This window comes from Callithrix jacchus, chromosome 14 (assembly GCF_049354715.1).
Source record: "Callithrix jacchus isolate 240 chromosome 14, calJac240_pri, whole genome shotgun sequence".
Classification (NCBI taxonomy): Eukaryota; Metazoa; Chordata; class Mammalia; order Primates; family Cebidae; genus Callithrix; species Callithrix jacchus.
The window spans coordinates 52,520,265-52,540,169 of NC_133515.1; positions in this window are offsets into that span (position 1 = coordinate 52,520,265).

Genomic DNA, 19,905 nt, shown 5'->3' on the forward strand with positions numbered 1-19,905 from the left:
ACAAATTTACTTGTTTTTTCTTCTGTTTCTCCTCAGACCCCACAAGGCTGAATAAATGTACTCTCTTATAGCCGTGTAGCTTAGAAGTCTGATTTTAAACTCGCTGGACTAAAATCAAGATATTGGCAGGGCTGTACTCCTTTCTGGAGGCTCTCACCTTCTTTCCTTTCCCAGCTTCTCAGGCCCTCACAGCTCCTAACTCCTGGCCTTTTCCCCTATCTTGAAAGCCAGACTTGAGTCCTTATTATACATCACATCACTCCAATCTGCTTTTACTTAATTCACCCACCTTTTTTTTTCTTTTCCTTTTTTTTTTTTTTTTTTAGACAAAGTCTCTCTCTGTCACCCAGGCTGGAGTGCAGTGGCACGTTCTCCACTCCTTCTGCCTCCACCTTCCAGGTTCAAGCAATTCTCCTGCCTCAGCCTTCCAAGTAGCTGGGACTACAGGCACACACCACCAGGTCTGGCTAATTTTTGTATTTTTTTGTAAAGACTAGGTTTCACCATATTGGCCAGGCTGGTCTCAAACTCCTGACCTTGTGATCTGCCCCCTCGGCCTCCCAAAGGGCTGGGATTACAGGTGTGAGCCACTGAGCCTGGCTCACCTGCTTTTAAAAATCCTTGTTATGGCCAAGCATGGTGGCTCACGCCTGTAATCCCAGCCCTTTGGGAGGCTGAGGCGGGGATATTACTTGAGTTCAGGAGTTCAAGACCAGCCTGGCCAACGTCATGAAACCCTGTTTCTACTAAAAATACGAAAATTAGCTCGGTGTGGTGGCACATGCCTGTAGTCTCAGCTACTTGGGAGGCTGAGGCAGGAGAATTGCTTGAACCCAGGAGGCAGAGGTTGTAGTGAGCTGAGATCGCACCACTGCATTCCAGCCTGAGCGACAGAACATGACCCTGTCCTAAAATAAACAACCAAAACTCTTATTATTAAATTATTCTTATTGGAATGATCTAGAATAATCCCCTCCCCATCTGGAATTCCTGTGTGTGTGTGTGTGTATGTGTGTGTGGATATATATATGAATTCACACATATATGAATCATATATATGTGAATCCAAACACATATGAATCATATATATATATGAATCCATACACATACTTGCCTTTATTTATTAATTTTAATTTTTTTTTTAGACAGCGAGTCTCATTATGTTGCCCAGGCTAGTCTCAAACTCCTGACTGTGGGGAATTCTCCTGCTCCCACCTCTCAAGTAGCTGGAACTACAGGCTTAAGCCACTGCTCTTATTTATTATTTTGCTTTATTTTTGCTTTTTTTGAGACGAAGTCTCACTTTGTTGCCCAGGCTAGAGTGTAATGGCACGATCTCAGTTCACTGCAACCTCTGCCTCCTGGGTTCAAGCCATTCTGGTGCCTCAGCCTCCCGAGTAGCTGAGATTATAGGTGCACACCACCAAGTCCAGTTAATTTTTTTTTCTTTTTTTTTTTTTACACACAGAAAATTATTTTGTTCCAACACAAAATTTTTTGTGTTTTTAGTAGAGACAGGGGTTTCACCATGTTGGCCAGGCTGGTCTTGAAGTCCTGACCTCAGGTGATCCACTTGCCTCTGCTTCCCAAAGTGCTAGGATTATAAACATGAGCCACTGCATTCGGCCTGTTTTTGTTCATATGTATTTTTGGCAGGTGGTGGGGGAGTGGAAAGGCAGGGTCTAGCTCTGTTGTCTCGGCTGGAGTGCAATGGCACCATCATAGCTCACTGTAGCCTCAATCTCCTGGGCTCTCAAACATTCCTCCCACCTCAACCTTCAGAATAACTGAGACTATAGGCACACACCAACACACCCAGCTAATTTTTAAATTTTTTGGTAGAGACAAGATTTCGCTATTTTGCCCAGACTGGTCTTGAACTTCCTGAGCTCAAGTGATCCTCCCTACTCAGCCTCCCAAAGTACTGGGATGAGCCACCACACCTGGCCGTTAATATTTATGTATTTTTATTATATGTATTTACAATGTACAACATGTTTCTATATACATATACATAATAAAATGATTACAACAGACAAGCTGATGAACATATTCATTATCTCACATACTTACCTTTTTTTTGTGGTAAGGTCACCTAAAATCTTTTGCTTAGCAGCCTTCAGTATAAAATAGTATTTACTACAGTCTTCCTGCTGTATATTAGTTCTCTAGATTTATTCATCCCACATAGCTGCAGCTCTGGACACTTTGAACCATATCTCCCCATGAAAACTATGAAGGTTTTAATCACATCTGCAAAGTCTCTTTACCATGTAAAGTAGCATATCTACAGATTCTAGTAACATCTTTGGGAGGCCATTATTCTGCCTACTACAATTAAATTTCCAAAAAGGTATTTATAGGCCAGGCGTGGTAGCTCATGCCTGTAATCCCAGCACTTTGGGAGGCCAAGGCAGGTAGATCAGGAGATCAGGAGTTTGAGACCAGCCTGACCAACATGGTGAAACCCCATCTCTACTAAAAATACAAAATTAGGTGGGTATGGTGGTGGGCACCTGTAATCCCAGCTACTCAGGAGGCTGAGGCAGGAGAATCGCTTGAACCCAGGAGTCAGAGGTTGCAGTGAGCCAAGATTGTGCCACTGCACTCCAGCCTGGGTGACAGAGAGAGACTCTGTCTCAAAAAAAAGAAAAAAAAGGTATTCATAGGAAGCTAATATGTTGAGTATGAATTTTAGCGCATATGTAAAATAAGAAAATAATACTTTTATTCCCAAATTTGGGCTCCCATCCAACTAAGGTGATAGGAAATTAATAATCAATCACTGTTGAGGGGACCTTATGTGGTACCTGGGGTGTCACGAGAAGAGCTCAAATTTCTAGCCTGTAATGCCCAAAAAAAATCTCAGCCTCAGGCCATGTGATCCCCTATCATGCAACAGCACTCTACTCTGTGGAGTGTGGACATTTTTGCCCAAGCAAAACACTTTGAGGTCCTAGAAATCCCAATCTACTCTGAAGTCTTCACCCCTGCCTTGGACCCCAAAATAATAATAAAGTTCATGAGACTTCAAGACCCTTCCTTGTCTTTCCCACCCCTACTCCATTCCTTTCCCAGGCCGGTTCCTCTCTCTTTCTTTCCTCCCTTTCTCCACTGGTTTTACAGTTTGACAAAAGACGGGAAGAGCACTAGGCTTTAAGCGGCTATTGGCTTTCCCTCTTGCATAATTCTTAGGAAGGGAATAACAAAAGACCTAGACACAAAGGACCTGCGTTAGAGTGAGGTGAGTGGGGTTGTGTAGGGGGTGAGAAATACTGTAGTGAGTAAAACACACTGCTACAGTTAATAAATTAACATCACAGCTGGCCGCAGTGGCTCACGCCTGTAATATCAGCACTTTGGGAGGCCAAGGCAGGCGGATCATAAGGTCAAGAGATCAAGACTATCCGGGCCAACATGGTGAAACGCCTGTCTCTACTAAAAATACGAAAATTAGCTGGCCGTGGAAATTAGCTGGGCGTGGTGACGCACAGCAGTAGTCCCAGCTACTCAGGAGGCTGAGGCAGAAGAATCGCTTGAACCCAGGAGGCGGAGGTTGCAGTGAGCCAAGATAGTACCTCTTCACTCCAGCCTGGCAACAGAGTGAGATTTAATCTCAAAAAATAATAATAGGCCAGGCACTGTGGCTCACACCTGTAATCCTAGCACTTTGGGAGACCGAAGCGGGTGGATCACCTGAGGTCAGGAGTTCAAGACCAGCCTGGCCATCATGGTGAAACCCCATCTTTAAAAAATAATAATAATAATAATTAATTAACATCTCAAAAAACTATCCTGTCGTATAAATATAGCCTACTATTTTAATTTTTCTACCAGGATCTACTTTTGTTTTTTAAATTTTCAGTAGAGACAGAGTTTTGCCATGTTGGACATGATGATCTCAAACTCCTGGCCTCAAGTCATCCACCTACCTTAGCCTCCCAAAGTGCTGAGATACTGGTGTGAGCCACCAGACCCAGTCAGGATCTTTCTATTTAGATGACTTCTTTCATCTTCTGTACAAATAGCACTGGTAAATTCTGACTCTTTTAGGCCGGGCGTGGTGGCTCACACCTGTAATCCCAGCACTTTGGGAGGCCGAGGTGGGTGGATCACCTGAGGTCAGGAGTTCGAAACCACTCTGACCAACAAGGTGAAACCCTGTCTCTAAAAAAAAAAAAATTCTGGGCTAACACCCTTTTCAGCATTAGCCCACCTGCACCCAGGTGAATTAAAAAAAAAAAAATTCTGACTCTTTCATGGTCTTTATTTTTTTAAGTTTCTTTATAAACCTTGAAACTTTTGTTTACATTTGTCATTTACCTCTGGATTTTTTTTTTCTTTTTGAGGGTTGGGGAGTGGCAGACAAGGCAGGCTCTCCATTTGTTGCCCAAGCTAGAGTACAGTGGCTCACTGCAGCCTTAGACCTCCTAGGTTTAAGTGATCCTCTAGCCTCAGCCTCCCAAAGTGCTGGAATTACAGGTGTCAGCCACCATGCCCAGCCTTTGTGAATGTTTCTAATATTAAGTTTTGTCTATAATAGCTAATTTAACCTAGCTGCTCTCTGAAGAGGTTTGTGGACACATCTTAATCTATTAATGAGATATTTACAAAATAATAGGTTAGGCTAAGTTGGGTTCTTTTTTTGTTTTTGAGACTACCTCAGCCTGGAGCCTTAAGTTGGGTTTTCTCAGTCTGAAGATAACAAATCTATATTTGTATAAGTGTATGTATGTTTGGTGCACTTATTTTTCTTTTTTTTTTTCTCTGACTTTAGACAGTGATATTTTTATTATTACTTTTTATTGTTTTTTGAGACCCTCTGTCACCCTGGCTGGAGTGAATGGTGTGATCTCTGCTCACTGCAACCTCTGCCTCCCAGACTCAAATGATTCTCATGCCTTAGCCTCCCAAGTAGCTGGGATTACAGGCATGCACCACCAGGACTAGCTAATTTTTTTTTTTTTCTTGAGACGGAGTGTCGCTCTTGTTGTCCAAGCTGGAGTGCAATGGTGTGATCTCAGCTCACCACAACCTCCACTTTCTGGGTTAAGCAATTCTCTTGCCTCAGCCTCCTGAGTAGCTGGGATTACAGGCATGCGCCACCACGCCTGGCTAATTTTGTATTTTTTAGTAGAGACAGGGTTTCTCCATGTTGGTCAGGCTAGTCTCAAATCTCAAACTCCCAACCTCAGATGAGCCACCTGTCTCAGCCTCCCACAGTGCTAGGATTACAGGCGTGAGCCTCCATACCCAACCTAATTTTTGTATTTTTAGCAAAGACGGGATTTCACCATGTTGGCCAGACTGGTCTTGAGCTCCTGGCCTCAAGTGATCTGCCTACCTTGGCCTCTCAAAGTGCTGGGATTACAGGTGTGAGCCACTGCGCCCAGCCCTTTGTGCATTTATTTTTAGTTATTATTCTTATGGAAAAATGTACATAAAATAGAGTTTACCATTTCAAAGTGTACAGCTCAGGGGCTTTAAATAAAATATTGTCCAACCATCACTATCTAGTTCCAGAACATTTTTTATCACCCCAACTAGAAGCCTGGTACTCATATATTTTTGTTGCTTATTTTTATTTTTTATTTTTTTTTAATAGATGAGGTCTCACTCTGTCAACCAGGCTGGAGTGCAGAGGCACTATCACATCTCACTGCAGCCTCAAACTCATTAGCTCAAGCTATCCTCCCACCTCAGGCTCCCAAGTAGCTGGGATTATAGGTGTGTACTACCAGGCTCAACTATTTTTTAAGCAGTCATTCTTCAATGTCCCCCTCAACCCTGTATTTGTAGAGTTTCTCTATTAATTTTTTCATCTAATATAATACATTCATAATCTAAAATAGATAAGGCTGGGCATTGTGGCTCACACCTGTTATCCCAGCACTTTGGGAGGCCAAAGAGGGTGGATCACTTGAGGTCAGGAGTTGGAGACCAGCCTGGCCAATATGGTGAAACCCTGTCTCTACTAAAATACAGAAGTTAGCTGGGCATGGTAGTGCACGCCTGTAATCCTAGCTACTGGGGAGGCTGAGGCCTGAGAATCACTTAAACCTGGGAAGAGGAGGTTGCAGTGAGCCAAGATCATGCCACTACACTCCAGCCTGGTTAGGCAACAGAGCAAGACTCCGTCTCAAAAAATAAAAATAAAATAAAATACATAAATTTCCAGCAGGGTCTGTAATCCCAGCACTTTGGGAGGCCAAAGTGTTCAGATTGCTTGAGTGCAGGAGTTCAATATCAGCCTGGGCAACATGGTGAGAATCCCGTGTCTACTAAAATACAAAAAATTAGCCAGGCATGGTAGCAGGTGCCTATAGTCCCAGCTACTCAGGAGGCTGAAGCAGGAGAATTGCTTGAACCCAGGAAGCAGAGGTTGCAGTGAGCTGAGATTGCACCACTGCACTCCCACCTGGGCAACAGAGGGTGACTCTGTCTCAAAAATACACACACATGCAAAAAAAAAAACAAAAACCATAAGATTTTCCACTGTTTTCCCACTCTACCTTGTTTCTCTGGAGTGTGCTTCCACCGTCCCTTTATGCATATGTAAGCAAATTTTTTCTCATTTTTACACAGAAGTACCATCTTAAACAGTTTTGAACTTTGCTTCTTTTTTCACATAAAAATACATCCTGGGCCAGATGCAGTGGCTCAAGATTGTAATCCCAGCACTTTGGGAAGCTGAGGCAGGAGGATTGATTGAGCCTAGAAGTTCAAGATCAGCCCATACAACATGGCAAGACCCTGTCTCTATGAAAGTAAGAAAAATTATCCAGATGTGGTGGTACACACATGAGTCCCACTTAGGACGCCAACGTGGGAGGATGCAGTGAGCTATGACTGTGCCACTGCACTCCAGTCTGGGTGACAGAACAAAATCCTGTTATTTAAAAAAAAAAAATGCCAGCCGGGCACAGTGGCTCACGCCTGTAATACTAGCACTTTGGGAGGCCAAGGTGGGTGGATCACCTGAGGTCAGGAGTTCAAGACCAGCCTGGCCATCATGGTGAAACCTCATCTTTAAAAAAAAAAAAAAATGCCATTTTATGTATAAGGTAACCATAAGTCCTGTTTTGTTCGGGAAAGACCCTGTTATGTGTTATGCCTGCTTTTTAAATGTTTGGATGAGAAATGTGATCACTTTTTTTTCTTTATTTTACTTTAAGTTCTGGGATACAAGTGCAGAATGTGCAGGTTTGTTACACAGGTATACATGTGACATGATGGTTTGCTGCACCTATCAACCCATCATCTAGGTTTTAAGCTCTGCATGCATTCAATATTTGTCCTAATGCTCTCCCTCCCCTTGCCTCCCATCCCCCAACAGGCCTCAGTGTGTGATGTTCCCCTCCCTGTGTCCATGTGTTCTCATTGTTCAACTCCCACTTATGAGTGAGAACATGTGATATTTGGTTTTCTGTTCCTGTGTTAGTTTTCTGAGAATGAATGGCTTCCAAATTCATCCATGTCCCTGCAAAGAACATGAATTCATTATTTTTTATGGCTGTATAGTATTCTATGGTATATGTGTGCCATATTTTCTTTATCCAGTCTATCATTGATGGGGATTTGGGTTGGTTCCAAGTCTTTGCTATTGTAAATAATGCTGTAATAAACATACATGTGCATGTGCCTTTATAGTAAAATGATTTATAATCCTTTGGGTATATACCCAGTAATGGGATTGCTGAGTCAAGTGATATTTCTGGTTCTAGATCCTTGAGGAATCACAACACTGTCTTCCACAATGGTTGAATTAGCTTACACTCCCACCAACAGTGTAAAACCATTCCTATTTCTCCACAGCCTTGGCAGCATCTGTTGTTTCCTGACTTTTTAATAATCACCATTCTAACTGACACGAGATAGTATCGAATTATCATTTTAATTTGCATTTCTCTAATGACCAGTGATGATGAGCTTTTTTTCATATATTTGTTGGCCACATAAATGTCTTCTTTTGAGACGTGTCTGTTCATATCCTTTGCCCACTTTTTGATGAGATTGTTTGTTTTTTTCTTGTAAATTTGTTTAAGTTCCTTGTAGAGTCTGGATGTTGGACCTTTGTCAGATGGGTAGATTGCAAAGATTTTCTCCCATTCTGTAGGTTGCCTGTTCACATCTGATGATAGTTTCTTTTGTTGTACAGAAGCTCTTTAGTTTAATTAGATCTGATTTGTCAATTTTGGCTTTTGTTGCTTTTGGTGTTTTAGTCATGAAGTCTTTGCCCATGCCTATGTCCTGAATGGTATTGCCTAGGTTTTCTTCTAGGGTTGTTTTGTTTTGTTTTTGAGATGGAATTTCACTCTTGTTGTCCAGGCTGGAGTGCAATGGTGCAACCTCTGCCTCCTGGGTTCAAGTGATTCTCCTGCCTCAGCCTCCAGTGCAGCTGGGATTACAGGCATGTGCCACCACGCCCGGCTAATTTTTGTATTTTTAGTAGACAGGGTTTCTCCATGTTGGTCAGGCTAGTCTTAAACTCCCGACCTCAGGCGATCCACCGCCTCAGCCTCCCAAAGTGCTGGGATTACAGGCATGAGCCACTGTGCCCAGCCTTTTCTAGGGTTTTTGTCTGTTTGTTTGTTTGTTTTGCTCTGAGACAGAGTTTCGCTCTTTTTGCCTAGGCTGGTGTGCAATGGCATAATCTCGGCTCACCACAACCTCCGCCTTCCAGGTTCAAGAGATTCTCCTGCCTCAGCCTGCCAAGTAGCTGGGATTACAGGCGCCCGCCACCCCACCCAGCTAATTTTTGTATTTTTAGTAGAGACGGAGGTTCACTGTGTTGGCCAGGCTGGTCTTGAACTCCTGACCTCATGATCTGCCCGCTTCGGCTTCCCAAAGTGCTGGGATTACAAATGTGAGCCACCGCAACCTGCCTCTTTTTTCCTTTTTTTTTTTTGAGCCAGAGTCTTGCTCTGTTGCCCAGGCTGGAGCACAGTGGCGCGATCATGGCTCACTGCAGGCTTGATCTCCTGAGATCAGGAGGTCCACATGCCTTAGCCTCCCGAGTAGCTGGGAGGACTGCAGGCGTGTGCCGCCATGCATGGCTAAATCTGTTTTTGTTTTTATTTTATTTTGTTTGAGACAGAGTCTCAATCTCTCACCTATACTGGAGTTCAGTGGCAAGATCTCGGCTCACTTCAACCTCCGCCTCCGGGTTCAAGCAATTCTCCTGCCTCAGCCTCCCAAGTAGCTGGGACTACAGGCCAAAGACGCCACTTCCAGCTAATTTTTTTTATTTTAGTAGAGGCGGTTTCACCGTGTTGCCCAGGCTGGTCACCAACTCCTGAGCTCAGGCAATCTGCCTGCATCTGCCTCCCAAAATGCTGTGATTACACGCATGAGCCACCACTCCCAGCCTGAGAAATTTTTTGTTTTGTTTGTTGTATAGATGAGGTCTTGCCTTGTTGCCCAAGGCAACTCCTGGGCTCAAGCGACCCTCCTGCCATACCCACCCAAAGTTCTGAGATTACAGGTGTGAGCCAAAATGCCCCACCACTTTGCAAAATATTCTAACAATTCAGATAAGATTAAATTGCCCTTGACCTTTCCTCCACCCAGTCCCACTCCCTTCCCAGGAGATGACCACTGCTGACAGTTTATTTGTATCTTTCTTTCATCATTGTTAAAAAGTATGTGTGAATCCCTTTGAGCTGCTTGAATCTGTGTTTATTATTAGTTGTAAAAGTCCCCACTGACCACAGAAACACTCCTTATGGGGAAAGGGAAGTTTTAAAATAGGGGAGCAACAATATTTGTCATAAACTTGACCCCAGGTCTTTTTTATATCCCAAAGAGCAGGAGAAGGATGGCTTAATGTGACTGTTCAGAGGCTGCGAGCAGACAAAGAAAGGAAGCCCAGAACAATAGGGTCCTTCCATGTCTGCCTTTCTGGATAGAGGCGGGGCTGCTGCAGTTAGTGTGAAATTAGTTTAAACCAATGTAATTTAGGGATTAGGAAGTCACCAGAGTTAAACTCCCCCCACTGCCCAACCCCAAATTCCTTGTGAATACATATTTTAATTTTTTTTTTTTTTTACAGAGTTAAATTTCTAAATCTTTACTTTGAACTCTTTTATTTTTTACTCTTTTTTTTTTTTTTTGAGATGGGGTCTCACTCCTGATCACAGCTTACTGCAGCCTTGACCTCCTGGGCTCAGGCAATCCTCCTGCCTCAGCCTCACAAGTAGCTACAGGGTTTCACCACCATGCCCTGTTGCCCAAGGCTGGTCTCCAGTTCATGGGCTCAAGGGATCCTCCCGCCTTGGCCTCCCAAAGTGCTAGGATTACAGGCATGAACCACCACGCCCAGCCCTTTACTCCTCTTACTATCATCCCCAATTTTTTGTATTACATATTTATTTATTTATTATTTTTACCCTTTTGTTTGAGACAGTTTTGCCCTTGTTGCCCAGGCTGGAGTGCAATGGTGCAATCTCAGCTCACTGCAATCTCTGCCTCCCGGATTCAAGTAATTCTCCTGCCTCAGCCTACCGAGTAGCTGGAATTACAGGCATGTACCACTATGCCCAGCTAATTTTTTTTTTTAAAGACGGGGTTTCATCATGTTGGTCAGGCTGGTCTCAAACTCCTGACCTCAGGTGATCCACCCGCCTCAGCCTCCCAAAGTGCTGGGATTACAGGCATGAGCCAAGGTGCTCGGCTGTATTTTTTTTTTTTTTTAAATAGAGACAGGGTTTCATCATGTTGGCCAGGCTCATCTCAAACTCCCAACCTCAGGTGATCCACCCACCTCAGCCACCCAAAGTGCTAGGATTATAGGCATGAGCCACCATGCCCAGACTCTTTTTACTTTTTATTCTAGGATAGAATATGGTAAGAAGAGTGGGGATGTCTGAGTGTCAGATGCTTATTTATTTATATTTTTATTTTTGAGACGGAGCCTTGCCCTGTCACTCAGCCCGGAGTGCAATGGCACACACAATCTCAGCTCATCGCAAACTCTGTTATCTCCCAGGTTGAAGTGATTCTCCTGCCTCAGCCTCCCAAGTAGTTGGGACTACAGGTGCATGCCACCTTGCCTGGCTAATTTTTGTATTTATTTATTTAGTTTTGTTTTAATTTTTGTATTTTTAGTAGAGACGGGGTTTCACCATACTGGTCAGGCTGGTCTCGAACCCCTGACCTCGTGATCCACCTGCCTCAGCCTCCCAAAGTGTTGGGATTACAGGCGTGAGCCACCTCACCCAGCCACAGATGCTTCTATTTTATTATTTATTTTTTTAGACAGAGTCTTGCTCTGTCACCCAGGCTAGAGTGGAGTGACATGATCTTGGCTCACTGCAGCCTCCGCCTCCCAGGTTCAAGCAGTTCTCCTGCCTCACCCTCCCAACAAGTAGTTGGAACTACAAGCTTGCACCACCACTTCCAGCTTTTTTTTTTTTTTTTCATTTTTAGTAGAGACAGGGTTTTGGCATGTTGTTGGTCAGGCTGGTCTCAAACTCTTGGCCTCAAGTGATCCATCTCTGCCCCCCTTGGCCTCCCGAAGTGTTGGGCTTACAGACGTGAGTCTACCAGATGCTTCTTTAGATCCAAACTTCCTTTTTTTGTCGTTGTTGTTGTTGTTTTTTTTTTGAGATAGAGTTTTCCTCTTGTTGCCCGGGCTGGAGTGCAATGGTGCAATCTCAGCTCACTGCAACCTCTACCTCCCAAGTTCAAGCTATTCTCCTGCCTCAGCCTCCCAAATATCGGAATTACAGGCATGAACCACCACGCCCAGCTAATTTTGTATTTTTAGTAGAGACGGGGTTTCTCCATGTTGGTCAGCCTGGTCTCGAACTTCTGACCTCATGTGATCCGCCCACCTCGGCTTCCCAAAGTGCTGGAATTACAGACGTGAGCCACCACACCTGCCCTAGATCCAAACTTTCTAACTGCCTTGGATTTAGAAAGGAGCACTGAAGATGGTGGCATTACAGTTATTTTGCTGCTTAACGATCATGATTGGGTGAATGTTATATAATCCTTTTTCTCTGTTAATTTGTAGAAACAGGGTCTCATTATGTTCCTTAGTCTGATCTGGAACTCCTAGCCTCAAGCAATCCTCCCACTTTGACCTCCTCAAAAGGTGGGATTATAAACATAAACCAGCGGGCATGGTTGCTCACGCCTGTAATCCTAGCAATTTGGGAGGCCAAGGTGGGTGGATCACCTAAGGTCAGGAGTTCACAACCAGCCTGGCCATCATAGTGAAACCCCATCTTAAAAAATAAATAAATAAATAAGCAGGCCGGGCGCGGTGGGTCACACCTGTAATCCCAGCACTTTCAGAGGCCAAGGTGGGCGGATCACGAGGTTAAGAGATCGAGACCATCCTGGCCATGGTGAAACCCCATCTCTACTAAAAATACAAAAATTAGCCGAACGTGGTGGCACGCGCCTGTGGTCCCAGCTACTCCGGAGGCTGAGGTGGAAGAATCGCTTGAACCCAGGCGGAGGTTGCAGTGAGCCGAGATTGCACCACTGCACCCCAGCCTGGCGACAGAGTAAGACTCCGTCTCAAAAAAAATAAAATAAGGGCCGGGCGCGGTGGCTCAAGCCTGTAATCCCAGCACTTTGGGAGGCCAAGGCGGGTGGATCACGAGGTCAAGAGATCGAGACCATCCTGGTCAACATGGTGAAACCCCGTCTCTACTAAAAATACAAAAAATTAGCTGGGCATGGTGGCGCGTGTCTGTAATCCTAGCTGCTCAGGAGGCTGAGGCAGGAGAATTGCCTGAACCCAGGAGGCCGAGGTTGCGGTGAGCCGAGACTGAGCCATTGCACTCCAGCCTGGGTAACAAGAGCAAAACTCCATCTCAAAAATAAATAAATAAATAAATTTAATTTGATTTAAAATAAATAAATAAGCATAAACCACCACACCTGGCTTGTTATAGAATCTTTTCACTAAGAAAGTTGCTTTATGCCAGACTCAGTGGCCCATGCCTGTAATCCCAGCACTTTGGGAGGCCAAGGTAGGCAGATTACTGGAGCCCAGGAGTTCAAGACCAGCCCGGGCAACATAAAAAACTCTGCCTTTACAGAAAATACAAAAACTATCTGGGTGTGGTGTTGCACACCTGGAGTCTGAGCTACTGGGAAGGCTGAGGTGGGAGGATGGCTTGAGCTGAGAAGGTTGAGGCTGCAGTGGATTGTTATGGCACCACTCCGTTCCAGCCTGGGTGACAGCAAAACTGTCTCAAAAACATAAAAAGTTGCTGTTTATGTTGTTTTTAGATTACCAGGCTATTTTCACAAGATATTAATTAATTCCTTTAATTATTTTTTTAAAATACTGAATTTTACCCACCTCAGGCCAGATGTATTTAGGGAATTGGGAAATTCCTAAACTGGGCCTCTGATTAAATGGCAAAAGCTCAAGACTGGGACTCTCATCCTGGCACAGAACGCTGTGTGATCTCTCACTTAATTGTGTGATGCTTCGTTTGCCTCATCTGTAAAGTGAGAGTGTTGGTACAAACGATTTCTAAGTTTCTAGGGTTCAAAAATCTATTAGTTGAACCCATCTAGTTAATGTAAGACTGTCAGACTGAATCATACATTCAAAATGAAGAGTTGGAACAATTTATAGATCGTTCTAGAAAAAAATAAAAAATGAGTTAGACCTCAATTAGATATATTTCAGGCCACATTGTTTAGTCTATTTTATTTTTCTGGGCCTGTAAGACCAGAACACTACCTGACGGATCAAGGTAACTTGCTTGTTCTCAGATCCATTTCACCTAGATGGGCCCCTCAGAGATTCAAGCATTTATACCTAACAATGCCAGGCTCCATATACACTGAAAAAACAAAGACATTCTTTCAGCCCAGTGCCAACCAGATCCTACATGTAGCGTCTACCACCATTTAGCTAACCAGCGTTTTGCAATTGAAAAGTGCCAGTGAGTCACCTAGAGACCTTTTTAAAATGCACATTCTGATTCAGTAGATCTAGGATAAGGCTCAAGATTCTCCATTTCTAACGAGTTCCCGGTTGATGTGATGCTGCTGGTCTGTTTCACACTTAAAGTGGCAAGGGGGCTAAACTACTAGCAGCCCACTGTTTTCTTTTTCAAATGCATGCTATTTTTGATTTTTAAAAAACTCTTTAACTGATACATCTAATGCTGCTTTCAAGTAACATTGGTGAAATAAAGTCAGAATTAAGGTCCTTCCTAAAATAAATGTGTTGGGTGTGGAGGCATTACACTTTGCTAAAGGCTAGGAAACTTAGAAATGTGTTTCTTCTTCTTTAAATCTATAGATAGGTACCTTACAGTAGCAAAGATTCATTAACATATATAAATATCTTGCTCTAAAACAGGAGTCAAAGCAGTAGATTGTAAGGATTCATAACATAACCTTTGCAAAACCTTTTAGCCCCCATGCCCAGTACTTACAAAAGGCTTAAACAAAAGATATATAACCAACTAAGGCAAAAGATATAAAGAGGCATTTCATAGAAGGGACTTGAACAGTCAATAAGCATATGAAAAAGTCCCACAAGGCCCGGTGCGGTGGCTCACGCCTGTAATCCCAGCACTTTGGGAGGGTAAGGCGGGTGATCGCTTTACCCTCCCAAAGTGCTGGGATTACAGGACTTTGGTCAGGAGTTCAAGACAAGCCTGGCCAACATAGTGAGACCGTCTCTACTAAAAATGCAAAAAATTAGCTGGGCGTGGCGGTCGCTTGTAATCCCAGCTGCTCGGGAGACTGAGGCAAGGAGAACTGTTGGAACCGAGGAGGCGGAGGTTGCCGGCGGAGATTGCAGATCACTCTGTTTCATTCCAGCCTGGGTAACAAGAGCAAGACTCTTCCCCCTCCCCCCAAAAAAAAAGAAAAGAAAAAGAAAAAAGGCACACAACTTTATTAGGAATCCCAGAACTGAAAATGTAAACCAAAAGGAGACACCATTTTATAACCTTCAGATGGTCAAAAAGGAAAAAAAAATCATATAATAACACATGCTGATAAGGATGTTGTCCGGGTGCTGTGGCTCACACCTGTAATCCCAGCACTTTGGGAGGCCGAGGCCAGCGGATCACAAGGTCAGAAGTTTGAGACTAGGGGCGGGAAGAGGTTTATTAAAAAAAAAAAAAAAATAGTTTGAGACCAGCCTGACCAACATGATGAAACCCCGTCTCTCCTACAAATACAAAAATTAGCCGGGAGAGGTGGCGTGCGCCTGTAGTCCCAGCTACTCAGGAGGCTGAGGCAGGAGAATCCCTTGAACCTGGGAGGCGGAGGTTGCAGTGAGACGAGATTGTGCCGTTGCACTCCAGCCTGGGCAACAAGAGCAAAACTCTGTCTAAAAAAAAAAAAAAGAAAAAGATATGTTATACACTGCTAGTGAGATTTAAGCTGGTGCAATTACTTTATTTATATTTTATTTATTTATTTATTATTTTTCCTTTGAGACAGAGCCTCACTTTGTCTTCCAGGCTAGAGTGCAGCGGTACAATCACAGCTCGATGCAACCTCTACCTCTAGGGCTCAACTGATCCTCCCACCTCAGCTTCCTGAGTAGCTGAGACTACAGGCAAATGCCACAAGGCCTGGCTAATTTTCGTATCTTTTTGTAGAGATGGGATTGTGCCATGATTTCCAGGCTGGTCTCCAACTTCTGGCCTCAAGTGATCCACCCCACTCAGCCTTCCAGATTTAGCCAAGGGATGGAATTTGCAAAGAGATGGGATTATAGGCATAAGCCACTGTGCCTAGCCCCTAACTATATTTTAATAGTCATATAATAATCTATTATATCATATCAAGCAGATAATTTACTTTGCTGTTTTCATATTATTAACAATTAGATTGTTTCCTTTTTTCATTATTCTGCTTTTTCAGTTTTCTTTCTCTTTTCAGTAATTTCCATATGAAAAACTTCTAACAGAATATTACAAGGTCAAAGGGTTTGAACATGTATACGAGTCTTCAGACATGTACATAAAATAATTTCTGCAGCCGAAAGTATATATCCACTCAGATGTACTTCCATCACTTCAAATTCAGACTTTCTAAAATAGAAGTAGCTGCTGCACTCCAGCCTAGGCAACAGAGTGAGACTGTCTCAAAAATAAAATAAAATAGAAAAGCTCCCTGTTATTACCCTTTCTAAATGTTTTCCTTCTCCCCTTTATTCCATTACAGGCAGTAGAAATATTGGGAACCCAGGTTGGCCAAATTCCTTTTCCTAATTCCTAGAAATATCCTCCTAGAAGAAAGACTGTCCTAGACGAGACAGATCTCCCTCAAGGGCCTAAATGTACTGTGAAATGCTTTTGGAAATTCCGCTAATATCTTTAAGGATTTCTTCAGCTGTGATGACTATGTTAAAAACATATATATATATATATGTTCACACACACACACACACACACACACACATATCTGTATATATAGTCCTCATCCTCCCGAGAAGCTGAGACTACAGATGTGCACCACCATGCCTGGCTAATTTGTCTTTGTTTTTTGTTTTTGTTTCTTTTTTGAGGGGGCAGGGGGGATGGGCTCTGTTGCCCAGGCTGGAGTGCAGTAGCATGATCTCAGTTCAATGCAACCTCTGCCTCCTGGGTTTAAGAGATTCTCCTGCCTTAGCCTCCCAAGTCGCTGGGACTACAGGTTCATGCCACCACCCCCAGCTAATTTTTTGCTTTTTAGTAGAGATGGGGTTTCACCATGTTAGCCACTATGGTCTGGAACTCCTGACCTCAGGTAATCCACCCGTCTCAGCCTCCCAAAGTGCTGGGATTACAGGTGTGCGTTACCACACCCGGCCACCTGGCTAATTTTTGTATTTTTTGTAAAGACAGGGGACTCACTATGTTGCCCTGGCTGGTTTCGAACTCATGAACTCAAGTGATCCATCTGCCTCAACCTTCCAAAGTGCTAAGACTACAGGTGTGAGCCACCACGCCCATCCTTGTCTCTGATTTTTTTAAAAAAAGAAGGAGAAAACCAACAATCTGGCCATATAGAGAGGTCAGATTTAGTGGTCATTTAGAAGCCCAGCACTGGGAGGCAAACTACTAGCCACGCCACCCTGGTGCTGGGTGAGTTTCTGATCTTCTCTGTGCCTCATCTCCTTATCTGTAAAATCGAGATGAATATTATATATATACACACTCATACATATGTGTATAAACCTTAGTATTTTTCAAGCCTGTCTAAGCAAGATCTCATTCACTCCCTGATCCAATTCCCATATACACCACATGAATTCCAAATCTCTGACTATACCGCACCCCGTCTGTTGAAGTTCATACTTGTTTCTGTTCTTTTCTGTTTTTTTCTTTCTTTCTATTTTCACATTGAAGGCCATATTAAAGTTATTATCCTCACCTATCAATCTACATTTCTTTCCTATTGTTCAAGGTAGGCACTTTGTCATCATTATTTTGTTGTTGTTGTTATTTTTATTTTCATTTTTTGGTGCTGTGACTCAGATTATTCTTGTTTTTTGAGATAAAGTCTCACTCTGTCACCCAAGTTGGAGTGTAGTGGCTCGATCTCAGCTCACTGCAACCTCTATCTCCTGGGTTCAAGCTACTCTTCTACTACAGGCGCATGCCACCACACCGGGCTAATTTTTTTTTTTAACTTCGCATGTCCTTGAATTAACACCCGGCTAATTTTTGTATTTTTAGTAGAGACAGAGTTTCACCATGTTGGCCAGGCTGATCTCAAACTCCTGACCTCGTGATCGACTGCCTCGGCCTCCCAAAGTGTTGGGATCACAGGCTCGAGCCACCACACCCAGCCCTGTCATCGTTCTTCAACCTCTGCTCAGTTTTTTTTTTTTTTGCATTACCTATCTCAGCTAATGGCACCATTAATCCTGTCATCCAAACCAGAATGGGAGCATCACCTTTGATTCTCTCTCTTCATCTCTACTACCAAATCCATTTGTAAATTTTCTCATCCAAAGATTTCTCGGTTCTCGGCCTTTATCTCCAATCCTATCACCACTAATATATGTTAGGTCCTCAAACCCTCACTATTGGGATCACCTTCCTTTTCTTTCTTTTTCTTTTTCTTTTTGAGACAGGGTCTCACTCTGTCACCCAGGCTGGAGTACAGTGGCACAATCACAGCTCACTGCAGTCTCAACCTCCTAGGCTCGATCAATCCTCCCACCTCAGTTTCCAGAGTAGCTGTGACCACAGGTGTGCGCACCACCATCCTTAGGTAATTTTTAAATTTTTTGTAGAGATGGGGTCTCACTTTGTTGCCAGGCTGGTCTCAAACTCTTGGCCTTAAAGAGATCCTCCCTCGAAAGCTCATCCTCCCAAAGTGCTGAGACTACAAGCACAAGCCACCATGCCCAGGTTACCTTTGAATTATTCTTCCCATCTTCAGTCTCTCTTCTCTGACTTCCCGCTCTATCCTGTTCTGTAGCCAATCATCTTTCTAGAATGAAATCCAATCGTGTTCCTTCCCTAGAAATCCTAAATGGCTCCCTATTGTTTTCAGGATAAAAAGCATACCCTTTCTCATAGATGAAGGTGTTTAACATTTTAACAAACAATACTAGTAACTAAGATTTAGCGAGCACTTACTGTGGGTCAGATAGCATTCAAGATGATTTACATGATTGGTCTCAGTGGCTCATGCCTATAATCCCAGCACTTTAGGAGGCTGAGGCAGGCGGATCACCTGATGTTAGGAGTTCAAGACCAGCCTGACCAACATGGAGAAACCCCATCTCTATTAAAAATACAAAAATTAGCTGGGCGTGGTGGCATGTGCCTGTAGTCCCAGCCACTTGGGAAGCTGAGGAAGGAGAATTGCTTGAACACGAGAAGTGGAGGTTGCAGTGAGCCAAGATTGCGCCACTGCACTCCAGCCTGGCGACAGAGTGAGACTTCCTCTTAAACAAACAAACAAAAAAAGATGCTTTTCATTTATTAACTTGTCCTCACAACAACCGTATAAAGTGGCATTATTATCATTCTGTGCTTGGCCCATAGAGGATGCTTAATGAATACTATTAAATGAATGCATTCCTCTTTTAGAGTTGGGAAATGTGGCTTAGGACATTAGGTTACCCAAGATTTCATGGCTAGTAAATGGTTAAGAAATTACAAAGGACAGTCTGTCTCCAGGGCCTACAAAACTCCTTGAAACCTCAAGGTTCTTTAAGATCATATCATACCCTAACCTACTTTTCTTTTTTTTTTTTTTTTTTTTGAGACAGGGTCTGATTCTGTCACCTAGGCTGGAGTACAGTGGTGCTATCATGGCTCACTGCAGCTTCAACCTTGACCTCCTGGTCTCAAGCCATCCTCCTGCCTCAGCCTCCCAAGTAGCTGGGACTACAGGCACATACCACCACACCTGGCTAATTTTTTTGTTTGTTTTTTGAGATAGGATCTTACTCTGTCACTCAGGCTAGAGTACAGTGGAGTGATCTTGGCTCACTGCAACCTCCGCCTCACAGGTTCAAGTGATTCTCCTATCTCAGCCTCCTGAGTAGCTGGGATTATAAGCATGCACCACCACACATGGCTCCGTTTTGTATTTTTAGTAGAGATAGAGCTTCACCATATTGGCCAGGCTGGTCTTGAACTCCTGACCTGAAGTGATCCGCCCATCTTGGCCTCCCAAAGTGCTGGGATTACAGGCAGGAGCCACCAGGCCTGGCCATCCAACCTTTTTATGAGTCCTATGAGAAGCATCCTCTACCCTGAGGGAGAACTACTCATTCCCTCTTCTTTTGCTCCCATAACACTTTATGTATTCCTCTAATTACAGACATTCTAACACTACATCAAGATTTATTTAGGTGTCTGTTTCTTACCAAGTTGTGTTCTCCTTCAGGGCAAGAGCTAAGTTTTATTCATTTTTGTATCCCCAGCCTGGCTAGGGATGTGATCAGGATTCAGTATTTGT